The sequence below is a fragment of the Boleophthalmus pectinirostris genome, unplaced genomic scaffold, assembly GCF_026225935.1.
Source record: "Boleophthalmus pectinirostris isolate CB_2022bp ecotype Guang Dong unplaced genomic scaffold, ASM2622593v1 HiC_scaffold_22, whole genome shotgun sequence".
NCBI lineage: Eukaryota > Metazoa > Chordata > Actinopteri > Gobiiformes > Gobiidae > Boleophthalmus > Boleophthalmus pectinirostris.
Window position 1 is genome coordinate 6,322,923 of NW_026571190.1, and position 19,590 is coordinate 6,342,512.

The following is a 19,590-nucleotide window of genomic DNA, read 5'->3' on the forward strand; positions in this document are numbered from 1 at the left end:
TTACCATCACACTAAGAATTATGGGCACCTCACCGGTCAGCAGAAGGACAGCAGGGACCGTCCCCACTGGTCCAGCCATGGTTATGGCAGCCAAAAGCGGTGTATCTGCACTACAAACGTTTCCATTCCTGTAGAAGCAAGCTGCCAGAAACACAAAGAAAATTAAATCTCCATTGTACTCGTCGCTGTACAGTGGGGAATACAACGCTACTACAACAAAGAATCACTGTAGTAGCAAAAAAATGTTGATTGTAATGTTGATTGTAAATCCTGTTTGTTATTTTTTTGTTATTTATTTTATTCATTGTAATAGCGGTTTTCCCCGGACGGTGGTGCTGTAGTGCTGCATCTTTTTATGTGAACATTGAAAAATTATAGTCTCGCATACTTGCACTTGAGAAAGTATCAGAAAAGTTTTATGTTTTGGTTGGAGAAAGATCTGTTTAGGCCACACAAGTTCACACTCGACCATATCAGGAAGGAAATGACTGTACAGTGAGATATTGTTTATTTATGTGTTCTATGAATTAGTAGGGGAATGTGTTTATTTTCATTCTCTTCAGAGGTTTTGTGTATGTTTTGTGTACATATATTAATACTGTAATAACGCCCAGTGGTTCTGTCTCTGAACTAGTACAGCAGAAAGGGAAAGACAAATAAAGAACCTTCTAAATTTGAAGTACTGTGTGTCATGTGGGAGCCTGGGTAACTCAAGCTTGTGAGCAGAGCATTGGACAGAATCTTATAGCTAACTATAAGGAGGGCCCAGGAGAGATCACTAAATTACTCAAACATGCATGGATGACATCTGAAACCTTTTCAGGCTTGTTTTTGATGAGAGAATAGTGTTAAAACATGGTAGAAAACTCCATAATGCCCCTCTTTTAACAAAAGTTACCTCTGTTGCAGTTCCAGTTTGGGTTGGTCCACTGGTTATCTCTTCTGCTGATACTTTAAATCAAATGTCATTACCATTCCCTGAAGTGTGATGCTAACTGTAAGCACTGCTCTTTCTGACGCTTCGATCCATCAGTTTTTTCTACTTTTACCAGGGCGGGGTCGGTCAAATTCACAGCCTCCACATACACTTCCTCCAGGTTTTCCAGGGAAGGGAGCGGGATTCCGAGGCGTTCCGATGCCAGCCGACAGAAATAGTCCCTGGGTCCTCACCGGGGCCTCCTCCCAGTGGGCCGTTTCCGTAACCCCGTACCCAGGAAACCGTCCAGGAGCCAACCGGAACAGACGCCTGAACCTCCGCTGCTCCTCTTGACATTTCAATTGTAATTTCCTTCCATTCTTCCATAACTCCCGCTCTGTATCTCAAGACCTCTTTTCATCCGGATCTCTACATACCTCCCCTTTAATAACCCCCCGACACTTCTCTTCATTGCATGCTAAATAAACCCGCACCGCCGCTCCCTTCTTTCTTTCTTCCTCTGTCTGCATCTTCTCCGAAAGCTAAAAAGACAGTGTCCTTAGACTTGGCTGGGGTCACGCCGGGTCTGCCTCCTATTATCCAAGACGGCGGATGGACAGTTAAATGGATAGAGGAGTGGAGAGGTGGAGAGGGGAGCGGTGAGGAGGAAGAGGAGGAGGAGGAGGAGGAGAGGCTGGCGAGCGCGGACAGCCTGATGCCTCGGTTGGGCCACTCGGGGCGATGGATGGCCTGTCTCTGAGGATTTATCGAGCACATAAAAGAATAGGTCACTGCATTGTAGACTTGTAGACTTTTATATTAACGCGCTGTTTAATCACTGCTGCGACCAAGATATAGCCACGGGACAGTTTTAGCATCCCAATGACGTAAGTGCGGTGGTAAAGTAGCAACAGTGGTGGAAGTTTCGGTACTTAAGTAAAAGTAAAGATACCGGAGCAAAAAATACTAAAAAGTAAGTACCGAACTTTACGAAATCAGTAAAAGTACCACATAAAAAATCTACTTAAATGTGCACTATGTAACTTTCTGGTTGGGGGTCCGTCACCTGATTGTTTCTATGGATACGTATGTCATTGCTCTGCCCGGAATGTTCCACAGTATGACATTAAACAGCTCTACCTTACATTTATTCAATTACAGGTGGTTTTGTAGCTCAGAAATACCTAGAAAATCGGTCACATGCTGCTATTCCGACATACCACCACTCCGACAGTCCTTTTTTTCCTTGGTCGGAATGGCGGCATTTTAGCTTTTTTCAACATTCCGCCCTTCTACACAAGGGAATTATTAAGTTGGGGTGGTGCTCTTTTCGGGACAATATTTCACTGGTGGTGTAGGAGGTGTGGTGCGTTTGCCGTATGGGAGGAGCGTGGACTGGTTTAGTCCTGGTTAAATCCTGGTCTAGACCTGGTTTAGTCCTAATTTTAGTCCAGGTTTAGATCTGGTTTAGAACTGTTTTTAGTCCTGAATTTAGTTCTGGTTTAAACCTGATTTAAACCTCGTTTTAGACTTGGTTTAAATCCTGTTTTAGTCCTGGTTTAGAACTGGTTTAGACCTGGTTTTAATCCTGTTTTAGACCTGGTTTAGACATGGTTTAATCCTAATTTTAGTCCTGGTTTAGACCTGGGTATAGTCCTGATTTAGTCCTGGTTTAGAACTGGGTTTAGACCTGGGTTTAGTCCTGATTTTAGTCCTGGTTTAGTTCTGGTTTAAATCTGGTTTAGAACTGGTTTAGACGTGGTTTTAATCCTGTTTTAGTTCTGGTTTAGATCTGGTTTTAGTTCTGGTTTAGTCCTGGTTTAGACCTGGTTTTAGTCCTGATTTTAGTCCTGGTTTAGTTCTGGTTTAAATCTGGTTTAGACATGGTTTTAAGTCCTGTTTTTAGTTCTGGTTTAGATCTGGTTTTAGTCCTGGTTTTAAGTTCTGGTTTAGTCCTGGTTTAGATCTGGTTTTAGACCTGATTTTAGTCCTGGTTTAGTCCTGGTTTTAGTTCTAGTTTAGTCCTGGTTTAGACCTGGTTTAGAACTTGTTTAGTCCTGATTTGAGTCCTGATTTTTGTCCTGGTTTAGACCTGATTTTAGACCTGATTTTTGTCCTGGTTTAGACCTGATTTTATTTCTGGTTTGGTGCAAAAAAAACTACTAGAAGCAAATTTTTTGATTAAACATATTTGAAGGGTTCATATTACACTGTTTTATGATATAATAAATAAATTACTTAATTTTTGTTTTATTTTGTCTTGTACATATCCATTTGTATAATTATGCCTTACGTTTCTTTTTTGCTACTTATTTAGAATTTATTATTACCATTTTTATTACTCTTTGTTATTATATTATATTGTGATGTTTGAGCTACTGTGTCCAAGTAATTTCCCTTGTGGATCAATAAAGTTTGTCTAAGTCTAATCTCTTCCTGTTATAATATTGTTTCCTTGTCAAACACAAACATACCATTAGTTGTGTTTTTGTGTTTCATTCACACACATTTAACACACAAACCCTGCATGTTTAAACTGAGTTCTTCTCTCAAACAGAAAACCTTGTGGTGTCACGTAATCCGAGAAGTACTCCACTGTGTTTTCTCTGCTGAACGAAAGGTAAAATGTAGCTGGTAACTTGAAAACTACCACTACATGACATCATAACGTGGAACAGAGCATTTTGAGCTTTGGAGACGTGGACAGACTAATAATAAAAAGTTACTCGAACATGTGTGAATGAAACAAAACACAAATCTGGCTGTGTTTTTGAGGAGGTAAAGACATTCTAACATGGTTTAACCCTCGTGCACCCCTTTAAAAATAGTTACACCTGTGATCCTTCGTGACAAAAATGTACATTGACCACAATTTTTTTTATGCAGTACAAATTTTTTGTCCAACTTTTTTAATACCAATGTCTTCAATTACTTCTGCTCTAATCATACATACCAACTATTATATAATATTTTGACATTTTAACACATTAAATGCCAGTTTTGTTTGTGAAAGTCTCAAATTATGTGCATGAAAAAATGAAAACAATCGAATTTTTTTTTCTATATTTTTCAACTAATTTTAATTTGCACACACACAAACTCACACACAGTCCCAAACAAACACATTCAGTGACTCTAGAACACATCCAGATCATTTTTATATCAAATATCTATGTCTCTGGCCTTCAGTGTGGACTCATATGTACAAATGTCTTTCTGTTGTATATATATATATATATAACCTTGTAATGGAAGATACACAGTAAAAAGAAAAATATCAAAAACATTCAAAAAGACACTAAAACATACAAAAAAAAATTGAAGGGGTTTCAACACCAAAGAATGAAAAATAAATCAAAAACGTAAAAATAAAAGTGTCAAAGTTGTGCCAGTAAACAAAGCCATTTTGAATGGAAGTCAATGGGGCAAAAATGTACCAAAGGACCACGGGTGTGACTATTTTGATTATAGACCGTTTAATTAATGTGATCTTGAAAAAAAAACAACACAGAAATTAAAAATACATCACAAAATACACAAACTGGCCAATTTTGGTGCTATTTGGTGCAATAACGCCAAAGTTATGATAAAAAGAAAAGTTGCGATGTACAAAAATGTACCTAGGGCTGCAGGAGGGTTAAAGTTCACCAGAGTCCATTTTGCATAATATAAGTATTACTCACCTCTGTCCTGGAAGTACAATCTTTGAAAAAGTTCCTGAAAATATGAGCTTGTTTTGCGGGTGATGGATGGAATGAGTTATACGTTTGGAGTTGAACTGTGCTTTATACCTTGCTAAGTACGCTCATTAAACTGGTTGGGCATAAATCTACTGACATTCATAGGACGGGAGTAAAAATCTTAAAGAGCCTGTCATTTTTATTTTTATTTTTTTCACTGAACTTGAGTAAAATGTATCTTACCCGAGTACAGATATATTGTAGACGCAGTTCTTGAGGTCAGATAGGTCTCCTGTGTTGAGTGTTATTGTGCGATAATCAGGAACTTATAACTATGGTCATAATAATCATCATCTTCATAATAAAGGTCACATTTTTATACAGAGCTTTTTCACCTTCAAGGCACTTAAACTGTTTTACAACAAGAAACCACTCGTCCATTCACACGTACATTCATACACTGGTGTACACAGACACTGGGGGTGAGGTGGTTCAGTGTTTCACCCAAGGACACAACAACAGCATTCATCTGTGGGAGCTGGAATTACACCAGCCAAACTGTGGGTCAATGACAGCTCATGTTTATGTCAAGAACAGGATTCGAACTGCCAACTTTTCGGTGGACAAACACCCTACCACCCTACTGAGTTACTTATGATTATGAGTAGTAGTAGTAGTATGAGTAGTAGTAGTAGTATGAGTAGTAGTAGTAGTAGTATTATATACAGTCCCTGACAAAAGTCTTGTCGCTTATCCATTTTGTAGAAACAAAATCTTATAACCTGACTTTAAATTAATCGATTGGTTTTAGAAATGTCTCATATGAAGCTAAAACCCTCCCAAATTATGCTCAATATACTAAAATAAATTTGCTTCACTGAAGAAAGATTGATCATTTAATGAACACAGAAAGGTCAGATTTTGGCAAGACAAAAGTTGTGTCGCCTACAGAAAATTGAACAAATAATTTACTTCAAATACAAAAATATGTTGCATAACGTCAGTGAATGAAGTAGTGGTGCTGTGAGATCCATATTTAATATCTTGTATGACTCCATGAGCTTGAAGGAAGCATCCATGTGGTTCAACAATGATTCATACAGTTTGTTGATGAAGTCATCAGGAATAGCAAAGAAAGCATCTTCCATGCCTCCCAGAGTTCATCAAGGTTCTTTGGTTTTGTCTTCCATGCTTCCTCTTTCATTCTACCCCAGACATGCTCAATGATGTTCATGTCTGGTGACTGGGCTGGCCAGTCCTGGAGCACCTTGATCTTCTTCACCTTGACAAACTTTGATGTAGAGATAGAAGTATGTGATGGAGCACCATCCTGCTGCAAAATTTGACCCCTTTTATGGTTGGGAATGTAAGAGGAGCTAATATGTCTTGATATTTTAGGTTATTGATATTTGCCTTCCACCCTGCAAATGTCTCGCACACCCCCAGACTGGATGGAACCCCAGACCATGATTTTTCTACCACCAAACTTAACTGTTTTCTGGGTGAATCTTGGATCCATGTGGCTCCAGTAGGTCTTCTGCAATATTTGTTGCGGCTGTGATGTAATTCAACTGAGGATTCATCTGAGAAATCCACCTTCTGCCACTTTTCCAGTGTCCATCCTTTTAGCAGGCTGTGGGCCTTGGCAAATGCCACATGGTTTTTTAATTGCCTTTTGTTTAGTGCTGGTTTCTGTGCACTGATTCGACCATGGAGGCCATTTCCAGACAGAATTCTACAAACTGTTGTGGTTGACATAGGGACTTGAGGTGACCAGGCCTGGTGGAGTCTGCTGCAGTGGAAAAGGGGCTGGCTTGGATTTTCGAATCAACAAACGGTCCTCCCGAGCAGTTGTCTTGCGGGTCTGCCTGGACCTGGGCTTGTCAAAAACATCTCCAGTCATTTCAGATCTTTTTCTTATTCTTTGTACTTGACGCTGAGACACATTGAAGGTGTCACCACCTCAGCAGTGGATCTGGTCTTCAGCCTCTTGATAATTAACGCTTTGGTCTCAGGGTGGATCTTAGGCATGTTGTCAGAGGTCAAGTTGCAGTTGATGTGAAGGTCTGGTGTGCTGGGCTTCTTTTTATACACACCCACTAATTGATTGATCAGTAACTGATCACAGGTGAGGCTGTAATCTAGGATTGGGTGCATCATATGACAAGGCGACAAAAACTTTTTTCTTGCCAAAATCTGACCTTTCTGTGTTCATTAAATGATCAATCTTTCTTCAGTGAAGCAAATTTATTTTAGTATATTGAGCATAATTTGGGAGGGTTTTAGCTTTCATATGAGACATTTCTAAAACCAATTGATTAATTTAAAGTCAGGTTATAAGCTTTTGTTTCTACAAAATGGATAAACGACAAGACTTTTGTCAGGGACTGTACAGTCAAATGACTGTACATACTTATGTATATGTGTGTCTATATATATGTGTCTATGTGGGACTATAACTATATGTTGTATTTTTCAAAATATAAGTGGCTCCAGAGTATAAGTCACACCAGCCAAAAAATGAATAATGAAGAAGAAAAAAACATATACAAGTCACACCGAACTGTAAGTCTCACTTTTTTGGTGGAAATTAATTTTATAAAATCAGAGACCAGGACCCAACATTTCCTGTTGAAAGTCAAGTTCTAGTAATAACAATAGAACAGAGAACAGACTGTTAACGTCACATATGAACAGTTCTTCAGATAAACTATAACATAAACAAAAGAACAGAACAAGTTTACCAAACTCTCCATCTCACTCCAAATCCCTAAATCTATTGAATCCACTGAATTCTTCATCCTCTGTGTCATTTCTGAGCAACTCAGTGCAACATTGGTTGTCACTGAAGGCCATGCTTTGTCATCCAGTGACTTCCATGAAAGTTGCATGTTGCACCCGCCCAGTTACCGAGAAGCTGTGTTCTTCATTCCCATTCCGCCAGTCCCTCACAAGTTTATCACTCACTCCAAACTTTCTTTATGTTGCTCGATTACCGTTTTCTGCTGCATTCTACTGCATTTCACTACTTGCAGCAGGACAGTGGCTTTTTCTGCAGGAGACGTGCAGAAAACTGATACATAAGCCTCGAGCCTGTCAGTGTGAAAATTTTAATATATAAGTCGCACCGGAGTATAACTCGCAGGAAACAGCCAAACCATGAAAAAAAGTGCGACTTATAGTCTGAAAAATATGGTAATTGTGCACAGTTGGTGCAACCAAAATTTTGTCAAGTTTGCCATTTATTGCACTTAGAGCGGCTTTTTCAGTTTTTTATGAACACAGACGCTCCAGAGCATCGACCATTTAGACTCACTACACTCTTTGGCAAAGTTTGGGCCAATCAAAATGGATGGAGCGCATTAGTTTGGCGGAAAACAAAGTTCCTATTGGACACTTGTTTTCCAGGAATATGCATGGAAAGCCGAGAGTCAGCTTTTCAAGGAAGTTTCTATCTTTTATGGTTGGACTGGCACAGTTATATAAAACATCTTCCCAGGTGTCGGTCGTGGAATTGCTCATCTTTACTAGAGAAAAGGTAAAAGGTGGAATAGAACATTTTGAGCTTAGGAGATGTAGACAGACTCATAATAAAAGGCTGCTCAAATGCAACTCCAGGTCTGTTTTTGATGATGTAACAGCTATAACATGGCCTCAAGCTCATCAGAGTCAATTTTGTGTAATATCGGACCTTTAAGTCCCTTTTACTTGAGCAGTATGTTTTCGCAAATGCTTTTACTTTTTCTTGGACCATTACTTTGTACTTCTACTTGAGTAATATTATTTTGAAGAAACATTACTCTTTCTGGCTGCTCCTCACTCCTCTGGTTAATTAGCGGATACAGGCCATATTTTCAAATTATTTTACTACGTGGTGAGTAGAATTCTATAGTACACTCTGTTACTGTGCTGTCAATAATGAGAGGTTTTGTTTTGGCCTTGTCTGTTGATATTTCTGCTATTACCAAGTGCGACAACATAAAACAAAACTGCCACAAAGTCCATAATCTTTTCCACAGTAGTAGTAGTAATAATAGGAGTAGTAGTAGTAGTTGTTGTTGTAGTAGTAGTAGTAGTAGGAGTAGTAGGAGTAGTAGGAGTAGTAGTAGTAGTAGTAGTAGTATGAGTAGTAGTAGTAGTAGTAGTAGTAGTATGAGTAGTAGTAGTAGTAGTAGTAGTATGAGTAGTAGTAGTAGTAGTATGAGTAGTAGTAGGAGTAGTTGTAGTAGTATGAGTAGTAGTAGTAGTATGAGTAGTAGTAGTAGTAGTATGAGTAATAGTAGTAGTATGAGTAGTAGTAGTAGTATGAGTAGGAGTAGTATGAGTAGTAGTAGTAGTAGTATGATTAGTAGTAGTAGTAGTTGTAGTAGTATGAGTAGTAGTAGTAGTATGAGTAGTAGTAGTAGTAGTATGAGTAATAGTAGTAGTATGAGTAGTAGTAGTAGTATGAGTAGTAGTAGTAGTAGTATGAGTAATAGTAGTAGTATGAGTAGTAGGAGTAGTAGTATTATGAGTAGGAGTAGTATGAGTAGTAGTAGTAGTAGGAGTAGGAGTAGGAGTAGTAATAGTAGTAGTAGTAGTAGTAGGAGTAGGAGTAGTAGGAGTAGTTGTAGTAGTATGAGTAGTATGAGTAGGAGTAGGAGTAGTATGTGTAGTATGAGTAGGAGTAGGAGTAGTAGTATTATGAGCAGGAGTAGTATTATGAGTAGTAGTAGTATGAGTAATAGTAGTAGTAGTAGTATGAGTAGCAGTAGTAGTAGTAGTAGTAGTAGTAGTAGTATGAGTAGCAGTAGTAGTAGTAGTAGTAGTAGTAGTAGTAGTAGTAGTAGTAGTAGTAGTAGTAGTAGTAGTAGTAGTAGTAGTAGTAGTAGTAGTAGTAGTAGTAGTAGTAGTAGTAGTAGTAGTAGTAGTAGTAGTAGTAGTAGTAGTAGTAGTAGTAGTAGTAGTAGTAGTATGAGTAGTAGTAGTAGTAGTAGTAATAGTAGTAGTAGTAGTAGTAGTAGTAGTAGTAGTAGTAGTAGTAGTAGTAGTAGTAGTAGTAGTAGTAGTAGTAGTAGTACACTCTGTTACTGTGCTGCCAATAATGAGAGTTTTTTGGGGTTTTTTTGGCCTTGTCTGTTGATATTTCTGCAATTACCAAGTGCGACAACATAAAACAAAACTGGCACAAAGTCCATAATCTTTTCCGCCTGTGCAAATAATTATCCATGCCGGTCTCCAAAGAGGTGATATAATGAAAGAAGTCAGGAGCAAACATGGAAGCTGAAAGTCATCATTTCCAACTTAAGTCGGGAGCAATTCACTGTAAGTAATTGTGTATTGGCAGATTTACTCTTTTCTATCGCGGTGTCTCTTTTTCCGCTTTAAACTGAGTCACCGGGGCAGCTGTTTCAATTGGAACTATGTAACTTTTAGGTTGGGGTTGAGGTTGGTTGCGTCACCTGCTTGTTTCTATGGAAGTGTGATTGCTCTGCCTGGAATGTTCCGCAGTATGACATTAAAGAGCTCTACTTTACTTTATAGCTAAAAATACCTAGAAAAACAGGAGTTGTGACTGTGAGCGGGGTCGCCGCTCCGCAGATCTGACCTGTAACTTTGTCTGGTTTGGTCTCCATGATGATCAAAAGGTTTAATGCCATACTGTGAAATATTCCAGACAAAGCAAACGCCTACTGCAGGGGTGTCCAAACTTTTTTCATCAAGGGCCACATATCTAAACACAGATGAAGCAGAGGGCTGATCGAGGGCCGTAGACTGGCATTGAATACAGTGAAGAATTAAAATATGTGCATGTTTAACATGTTAGAATGAGCCATCAGTCTTTATTCATGCTCAGATCCTTAAAACCACACACGAAATATTAAATATTAGCTTTATCAAGGACAATTTTCAAAAAAAACTTGCAGTAAAAAGTACATTTTTAATTGATACAAGGTCATTTGGGCCAATTCACCTGGAAGCCTGAGGGCCAAGAAAAATTTGTCTGAGGGCCGCATAGTTTGGACATGCCTGGACATGGGCCATAGTTTGGACATGCCTGGTCTACAGAGAGAAACTAATTTGACAAACAAGTTACACAGCGGTAGTCAGGCTGGTGCCACCTAGTGCCTCCTCTCAATTTCATTTCTCTCCAGCGACTAGGTCAGGAATCGGAATACACTAGATGTTGTCGAAGTTTTCAGCTTGTCCAAGAAAGGGTGGAAGTAAAAGGCTGGAGACCAACGGGATGTCTTATGCAGGAGAAGTTTATTTACCATCAGTAATACAGGCCCAGGGGGAATTGAAAAGTCAACATAGTATGATTTCAAAAGAGAACATAGTATGATCTTTGAATGTTCAAGCTCCTTCCTGACCTGAGGTTTATAAAGCAAATATGAAGGCCAGTAAGCACCTGGTAGTCAGCATTTAGTGAGACTATGAAGGCCAGTAGACACCGGTTAGGCAGCAATATTTTATTCATTTATTTATTTGAAAGGGGACAATGCACATTAATCAACATCAAAACAATGTAAAAGTGCTGTTAGTGCAGTTAGCTGATAAGAGCTAATTTGCATCGGTAGTCCCTTTGCCAGATGTCAAAAAGGCATCCTAAAAGAAAATACACTTAAAAGTTACACATCAAAAATTACACAAATGTACAATAAGATTACAAAAATACATATGCACACAGTTTAGATAATGGTATGCCAATGTTATGCCAAGGGAAGATCATGGTGTAAATATAGCTTTTGTGTGTCAATGTTAAACAGAAATTCTCTTACACGAGACGGTTTGCAAGAAACTCAGAAGTTGTAGACTGCGCACCAGCTAATCAACTGTGAGCTGTGAAGCCATGACGTCAAACTCAAGCGCCTGTCTGGGTCCCTTTTGTGGAACAGCACAGCAGTAAACAAAGCGGTCGAGATGGATGTAGGTGAAGACAGACATTCTATATTGGCAACGATTCCCGAGATCGAGGATTTAAAGCCGGAACAAAGAGAATGTTTGGTGAATTTTATCAAGTCCTTCTTCCTACTGGATTTGGCGCATTACATACATCACGATCAAATAGCAGTGATTGGTTAAATAAAAAAAGTACCCACCTACCATCGAGTGAACGAATCCTAATGCTGCGAGGTCAGACGGTTTCTACAAAGTGAAACCAGCTGATGAATCAGGCTAACCCAATGCCCACAATACCTTTAAGTAGTAAATGTAGTAACTTTTACATTGGGCAGTAGTCACCCCAACTTTAAAGCCACTGTATGTAACGTTTTAACCAAAAAGAGATTGAAATAAATACTTTTTACTTTTTTTTTTTCTTTCATTTTGATTTTGTTTATTGCTCTGAAAAACATGCTTCCTTATTGTAAGCGGGCTTGCATCTCCACAAACCTGACTGTTTGTTTCCATGGATGTGTTTTTTTTTTTTTTTTTTTTTTTGTTAAAATTGTTCTCAATATGACATAAAACTGATCTATCTCCATGGAGCATGTTCTGGAGTTTAGTTTTAACTTTCTATCCATATTCTATCTTTAAAGGTGCATTGTGTAACTTTTCTAGTGGAGGGTCCATCAAACACTTTTCTCCATGGAGATGTGATTGTTTTATCTGGAATGTTTCACACTTTGGAATTAAACCTTTCTATCTTCATGGAGACCAAACCAGGCCAGGTTACAGGTCAGATCTGTGGAGAGGCGACCCCGCTCATTGTCAAAATGTCTGTTTTTCCCTTTACAAATGCCCGTGCCAGGAAACAGTGCTCGTCTCAATGTGAAGGAGCAGCAGCTCTACTCAGAGCTCCCATGACAATTTAATGCCTTTTCTGCCTCTTTCTGTTCCAGATTATCCAATTCATTAAAGGGACAGTTCAGAATTTTGGACATAGAACCTCATTTCCTAGTGAGCCAGAGTGTTGGAGACAAGTGGAGACACTTTTTGAAATATTCCATCCAGTCCTTGTATTTGCAGAGGTCGCTGGTGCTAGACTAGTGCATGTCAATGGCCATAGTTATCCTGCCACTAAAAACAGTCTTCAAGTCCACAAAACCCCCGAAGCAAATCTATTATTACACCAGACTGTCCACGTGAATGTCTGTGTTGATATTGATATGAATTGTAGGAGTAAAACCAACCTTGCATTTGAAGAATTTATGTCTGAGCAGCAGCAGTGAGTTGTGCTTACTAATAGAAAATTTCGCAGCGGAGGACTGATATATGAGAAAATAGTCCCTCAACATGTGATGATTCCTGTGATGCAAGGTTAGTTTTATTTCAAACATTATTCTATCAACACAGACATTCACATGGACAGTCTGGTGTAATAATTGTTTTGCTTCGGGTGTTTTGTGGAGTGGGTAAGTCTGTTTTTAGTGGCAGGATAACTATGGCCATTGACATGTACTAGCCTAGCACCAGTGACCTCTGCAAATACAAGGACTGGATAGAATATTTCAAAAAGTGTCTCCACACGTCTCCAACACTCTGGCTCACTAGGAAACGAGGCCCTATGTCCAAAATTCCGGACTGTCCCATATTGTGATATCTTCTGATCTATGTAAAGTCTAATTTAATGTAGTCTCCTGGTCACAAATGGACCTGGAGTTGTGTTTTGTTTCATTCACACATGTGTTACTCACAAATTCTACATGTTTAGACTGAGATCTTCTCTCAAACTGAAAACACTACATACACTTTCAAAAGAATCATTGAAATCATTTGGATAACTTCAGCCCTGGAACTGTAGCCTGAATCATCAGACGGTTTCTATGAAGTGAAACCTCGCAGTGTTAGAATTCGTTCGCTCGACGATAGGAGGGTACTTTTTTCATTTAACCAATCGCTGCTATTTGGTCAGGACGTATGTAATGTGCTGCTAATTTTTCCCAAATCCTGTAGGAATAAGGACAATAACATCTTCCCCCTTGATAAAATTCACCAAACATTCTCTTTGTTCCAGCTCGATCTCGGGATTCGTTGCCAACACAGAATGTATGACTCTTCTCTGATTGGCTGCTGCCCAAATTTGCGCTTATGAGGTCATTTGTATCTTGATTCTTGACCTAGTTGCTGGAGAGAAATGAAATTGAACCTGGCTACTGGAATTGCCCCTCTCTGTGAAAAAAAAAAGGTAAAAATATAATTGTTAACTTGAAAACTACCTCTTCATGACATCACAAGGTGGAACAGAGAATACTGATCCTGATTTTTAGACAGACTAATTATCCAGGTTTACTCCAACATGTGTGAATGATACAAAACGCAACTCCAGGTCTGTTTTTGAGAAGGCAACAACCTCTAAGTGGTAAACATATGTAAGACAAATGGATAAATTCGTGAATAAAGTAGTAATAACAAACATTATCTAGTGCTTTCTTTGGTGCAGGATTTCAGGAGGTGGATTTCACTTTTATTTGTGTTTTGAACTGGCCTCTCTGATCCAGACCGTGAGACCTTAGAAGAAAAGCAGTCCTGGATCGTAGCTGTGGTTAGTCTTGCTCGGAGGCGCGTGTCTCTCCGTGTGCTGTCACTTTTTCCAGCCCAGCGCAGGGACTGGCGAAGGTTTGGGGGGGCGCCAGAGACCACGGCTCCCTGCCCGCTGCGCACCGCCCCTTTTTACGCACTGCCCAATGCGAGGATAGGGAGCTGCCCGCGGAGCCAATCAGAGCAGACGGATGATAGTGAAAAGAAGTTAAGTTTTTTGAGTTTGCCACAGAGCGGGTGCAATATTTCACTGAGATTTCGTTTGTGGGAGAAGAGTCGAAAAGTAGTTCCGTGGTTATCACGCGCGCTGTGAGGAGTCGGGGTAGCCCACAGCGCAGCCCTCTCTCTCCCCGAGTCTGTGCGCCGAGCGGAGGCACAGGGCAGCGGGCTGGCAGGTGCTCATTTGAGGGAGACGCATCGCTCCAGACGGCTGGCCTCTCTTCAACAGGGTGCCGCCACCGAGACTGGACTAACAGCGCCAAACGGACACGCGAACTCCCGGGAGTCTCCGGTGGACGGTGGACAGCTCACCAGCCGTTCTGACGTCGCCTTTCTCCCGTAAAGAGTGCAGGAGTGATTCGCTAAAAGGCACTGGGCTCCGGTGTCGCAGCAGACCCACTGTGGAGTAACATTAGCTGGCAGAGGATCCGCGGTTCACGCTGAGGTCACTTTTTGTCTGTCTCGTGGCGCATTCAGCGCTCCGTGGATTAAAAAGTCCGTGTTTGAGGCGCTGTGTGGATTTGGGTGTGCTGTGTGAACCTGTTGTGTCTGTAATGTGACACGCGGAGCATTAGGGCAACTTAGCCTCTCTGGTGTCACCGTTTGGGGAGTGCTCTGTTTCCACCCCGCCCGGACCAGGCTAACCCTTCATTAGTTAGGGCAACTTGTGTCCGCTTCCCCGCCCTCTGGAGCTCATACAGCGGCCCGGGACTGCTGCTGCTCGCGGCGTGTTTGTTGAAAGGACCGGTCTGGAGTATTCAAAGAATCAATTAGTGGATTGATTTTAGAGGAGATCACGCGCTCGGGGCAGAGAGCGCGCGCTCGGCTGGATAATGTCCCGGTTTTATCGCCTCTCCGCTAATACGCACAAGGAGTGACTAAACAGCCAAATGATCCGCGGGGCAAATCCCGCTGAAGACGTCCAAACAGGAGGATTTGTGTCGATAGTGGAGTAAGCCGATAAGTGCAACACACACTCACATGTATTAATTGTAGCAGAGTCTAAATGAAATGGTGGCAGGATAAGGCTGTGATTATTCTGTGGAGCGGGAGAGGAGGAGAGGGAAGCCCTCCCTTCAGTCTGCCTGCGGAGTTTGGAGCTGTACGCGAGGATCTGTGAGCACTGCCGGGGACTGAGCTCCGTGAGCCGGCGTGGAGTGTCCCTGCTGCTGCTTCTCTCCCCGCGTGAGAGTTTTTAGGAGAAAGTGATCACATCATAAAATAAACGGATACGTGCCCTGTGGTTCAACTCGGACGTGTTTTGGGAAAATGAAATCTGGATTTGACTGCACAGAGCAAGCGGAGGAAACCGCTTTACGCATCCCGAGGATGACGCATGGCGCGGCGGCCACCGGGAGCAGGGGCCCCCGGTGTGTGGAGCTGTTCGTGCTGCTGCTCCTGGGCAGCTGCTGCCACATGTTGCACGGTCAAGGTAAGGCTCCTCTCTGGAGAAGTCCATGTCACGCTGTGCGCCGCGGGGCGACGGGCTGTAAATCCAAGAGCAATTCTGTTCCTGCCATAAATCTCACCAAAGCGCGCTGCTTTTAATTGTGCTGCACCATTCATGTGATCGATCTGTGCCAGCGCATCCTGCTCCGTGCTCTGTGCGGAGTCACGCGTGTGGACGTGGTGTGTGCTCACTCCGAAGAGCAACTTTAGAGCTCTGTGAGCTGATGCTGCTTCAGCCTGTGCTGGTCACTGTCCAGTTCTGAAACCGTGTGTGCTGTTGGCATTTGGAGTTACTCATGGTCTCAACTCTCAGAGAATTTGTGGGAATGCTCTGACTGAGCTTGTTGATACATGATATAAGATGATTAACATTCTAAAGGTCTGTGATATTGTTATTTGTATATGATAATAGCAGAGGTTCTGATTAGAAGAGCACACATACGTGTAGACAAACACACTGTGTTGTGGCTCTGATGCTGTCACCTCCAGAGTAGTGGAGCGGTGCTGAGTAAACGTCCCGGAGAATGACTCTGGCTCTGGCTCTGGCTCGTGCTCTGGCAGACCGAGCGGAGCAGAGCAGAGCGGTGCCTCCTCTGGGACCTCTCCTCAGCCTCGGGTCACACTGTGGAACTCTGCTGTCTACCTCCCACTTAGTCTGTCTATTCTCTAGTTATTCTCTGTCTATTCTCCAGATGCTTTCACTTTTTCTGATGACATTTAGTGGAGATAAACTAGCCTACTGTTCTAAGTGTTACAGAGTTTATGGCCAAGGACTGTATGCGATTGTGATTGAAACTGATGGCTGAATGTATCCACTCAGTTAATAAATGTCCTTTACTATGCTGCTTTGCTTTGAAGTAGTTTTAAAAAGCTTGAATGAGTCATCATTAAGTCGGACCTTGTTTTAATAATGAATACATTTGAATATGTATTGATATAGCCCATATGACCGCTTAAAAATATATTTATAGTAAGTCTCACAAATTGAAGTTAAGTAGTTGCAAAGTTCACGATCAGCTTCACTTCAGTCGTTGTTGAAATGTTACAGTAGTTGCTTAAGGCGCCCGCCCTGTTAGCTTCATTCCACTTCCATTTCCATTGTAACTCCTCTTTTCGACAAATATTGAAGCCTAAACTAAGCAAAATTCTTAACAAATTGTGCAGTGCGAGTCTTAAAAACGTGAAAAACAGATCTGGTCCATGTTCAAACAGTTTGCATTGATCCAAGTTTTTGCTTATTCTGAGCATTCTAATTATTCACAGCGATGAGTTTACGAGCGCTTTTCAGAGACCAGAGCTCACAACAACTAGCATGTTAACCCGCACTTCCTAATACTCACACAGCAGACTTATTTTGACCTCAGGAGCTGTTTATACAATGTGCCTGTGCTGGTGTTGTCGCAATACAAACATTTCCAACTTCATTTCGATACAAAAGAATAGACTTGATACTCAATACTGATTTTGATACCAATATTGTTTATTAAAAGAAAGGAAAAGGTCTCGTCCGGTCTTATCCAGTTTATGTGATTTTGCTCAAAGGAGTATCTAGTTTTGGTATTGATTAGTATCTGAATTTTGATACTTTTGACAACGCTATTGGTACTGGAAAAATCAGGGTTTGAATTATTGACCGATATGTCTTTTTCATGGCTGATGGCGATATCGATTGTTTAAAATACAGAGCAACCGATGGCTGATAATCTCTGTAGGGCAGATTTAATTGTTTTCCAAAATTATGCAATTTAACTTCACAACAAACTAGGGATGGGCATGATTAGTCGACTAATTGTTAAGAATTTCGACGATCATGTTCATTTTTAATCGACAAACTGAATGTGAACTGAAGTGTGTGTAGCGTAAGGAGACGAGGCTGCGTCTGACACAAACACTGGAGTTGTGCCTCACAGTCCCACGTTGGGGTTCTGGCTCCTTGGAGACACTGTTCCACTCAATGAGCTCGGAGCACATCAGTGTCCCGGGGATGATCGGGTTTTTTGAGCGTCGCGGTTTCGTCATGGTGCATGTAACCGGAGTATCCTGGTTACTGCAACATAAAGTTGAGTCACATGCGTCCAAAAGACAAACACTTTTCAGTCTTTTTATCACAAAAGAAGCCAAAATAAATAAAGTGACCAACCTGCACATGTCTGATCTCTGAAAACATGAACCATCTCCAACACGACACGCACACAGAACACACTCACCATCGTCATCGTCACAGAGAGAACACTCATATTCCAATGAGTCGTGTCCTTTAGTCCGACAGAAGCTGAACCGCATCAGCGCACAAGGAAAGAGCTGTTTTTTTTTTCAGAGCTTATAGTTTATGCAAATGAGTCATGTGGTTTTAAGTTTTCTTTTTGTAAAATGTAAATTAATAAAAAAGCTGATCATTTTAATATAAAAAACGTCAATGATTAATCAAATTCAATTGTTAATTCCCCCGACGATCGATTAAGAAAATTTAATTGAATTCCCATCCCTACTACAAACTCCCTCACAGACCTTTTTTTTTTTTTATTTTATTTTTTATTTTCAACAAACCTTTAAGAGAGCAGTGTTCAAATTTCTCTTCGTATCTCTTTGTAGTTTTTCTAGTGGAGGGTCTGCCACCTGCTTGTCTCCACGGAAATGTTGTTGCTTTGTCTAGAATGTTCCACAGTATAGATTAAACCTACTGTATCAATCACGAGGCAGCACTACGCTACATTACAGTTCGGATCTGCGGAGAGTCGCTTCTATTCACACAAGCAATTCATGTAATTTTCACCAACAGAAACACCCGTAATGAATAAATACTTGCCGTAAATTTTTAAAGTCATACCATGGAACATTCCAGGAGCAATAACAATCTCCATCCTCCCTCAGAAAAGTTACGTAGTGCACCTTTAATATGAAACTTTGTGAATCTTTTAGGTAGCAAATTGACCGAAACTAAATATCGGGCGATGCTGGAGATTTAAAACCGATGCCCGATACGCTCAAAAGCCCAAATATCGGCAAAATATATCACCCAACCACCAACCTCAGCCTCTCACTCCTTCAAACAAAGATCTACGTTTATTTTCGTTAAGTGCCGGACAAAAAAACCCACTACATCTTCTTAAAACCTCCCTTTAGACAAATTGACACAGTACTTCCATCCATCCTTCTTTTGCGTCATCCCCCCTGTCTTCCTTCCTTCGTGGAGCCATCATCGGGGGCCGGCTTGATGTAGATGTGTTCGGCGATCCATTTAAAAGGCGCAGACCCGGGCTGGGCGTGAGGAGCCAGGGGAGCGCGCACTGTCTGTAAACTCGGCTGACAGCTCATTTTAAACCGGGACACTGCTGCCACGGCAACAGGAGCTGATTTATGACAACGGGCCAAGAGTGAGGGGAGGAGAGGGACTGGGGCTTGTTCGGTAATAGTAGTAGTAGTAGTTAGTAGTGGGGGTTTTACAGGGGTTACAAAGGTGATAGCAAGATTCTGGAATTCCTAGAGCTTAAAGGGCACATCTCATGCAAAATAACTCTTTTCACATTGTATCTTCTGCACATAAACAAGCACAATTTGGGTTTTGGAACATCCATTACACAATAGTTATGAAATCTTACTGATTTTTTGGAGACAGTCACAGACCAGGAACTATGAAAGGCCGACTATTGCTCATCCCCCCGCCCGTCCTGAGAAAGCACAGGCTCCGCCCTCCAAACGTGACGTAGGCTCTGAGTGAGCCGCCCTTCCTCCGCCCATTTCAGGGAGGGAGGGGGAGACAGACGTGCACCCTGATAGTGGTAGGAATAAACTTTTATTCATCATGGCGATACAGCGCGTTCAGCCGCATGTGTTGGACCCGGAATCAGACGAGGACTTTGAGGT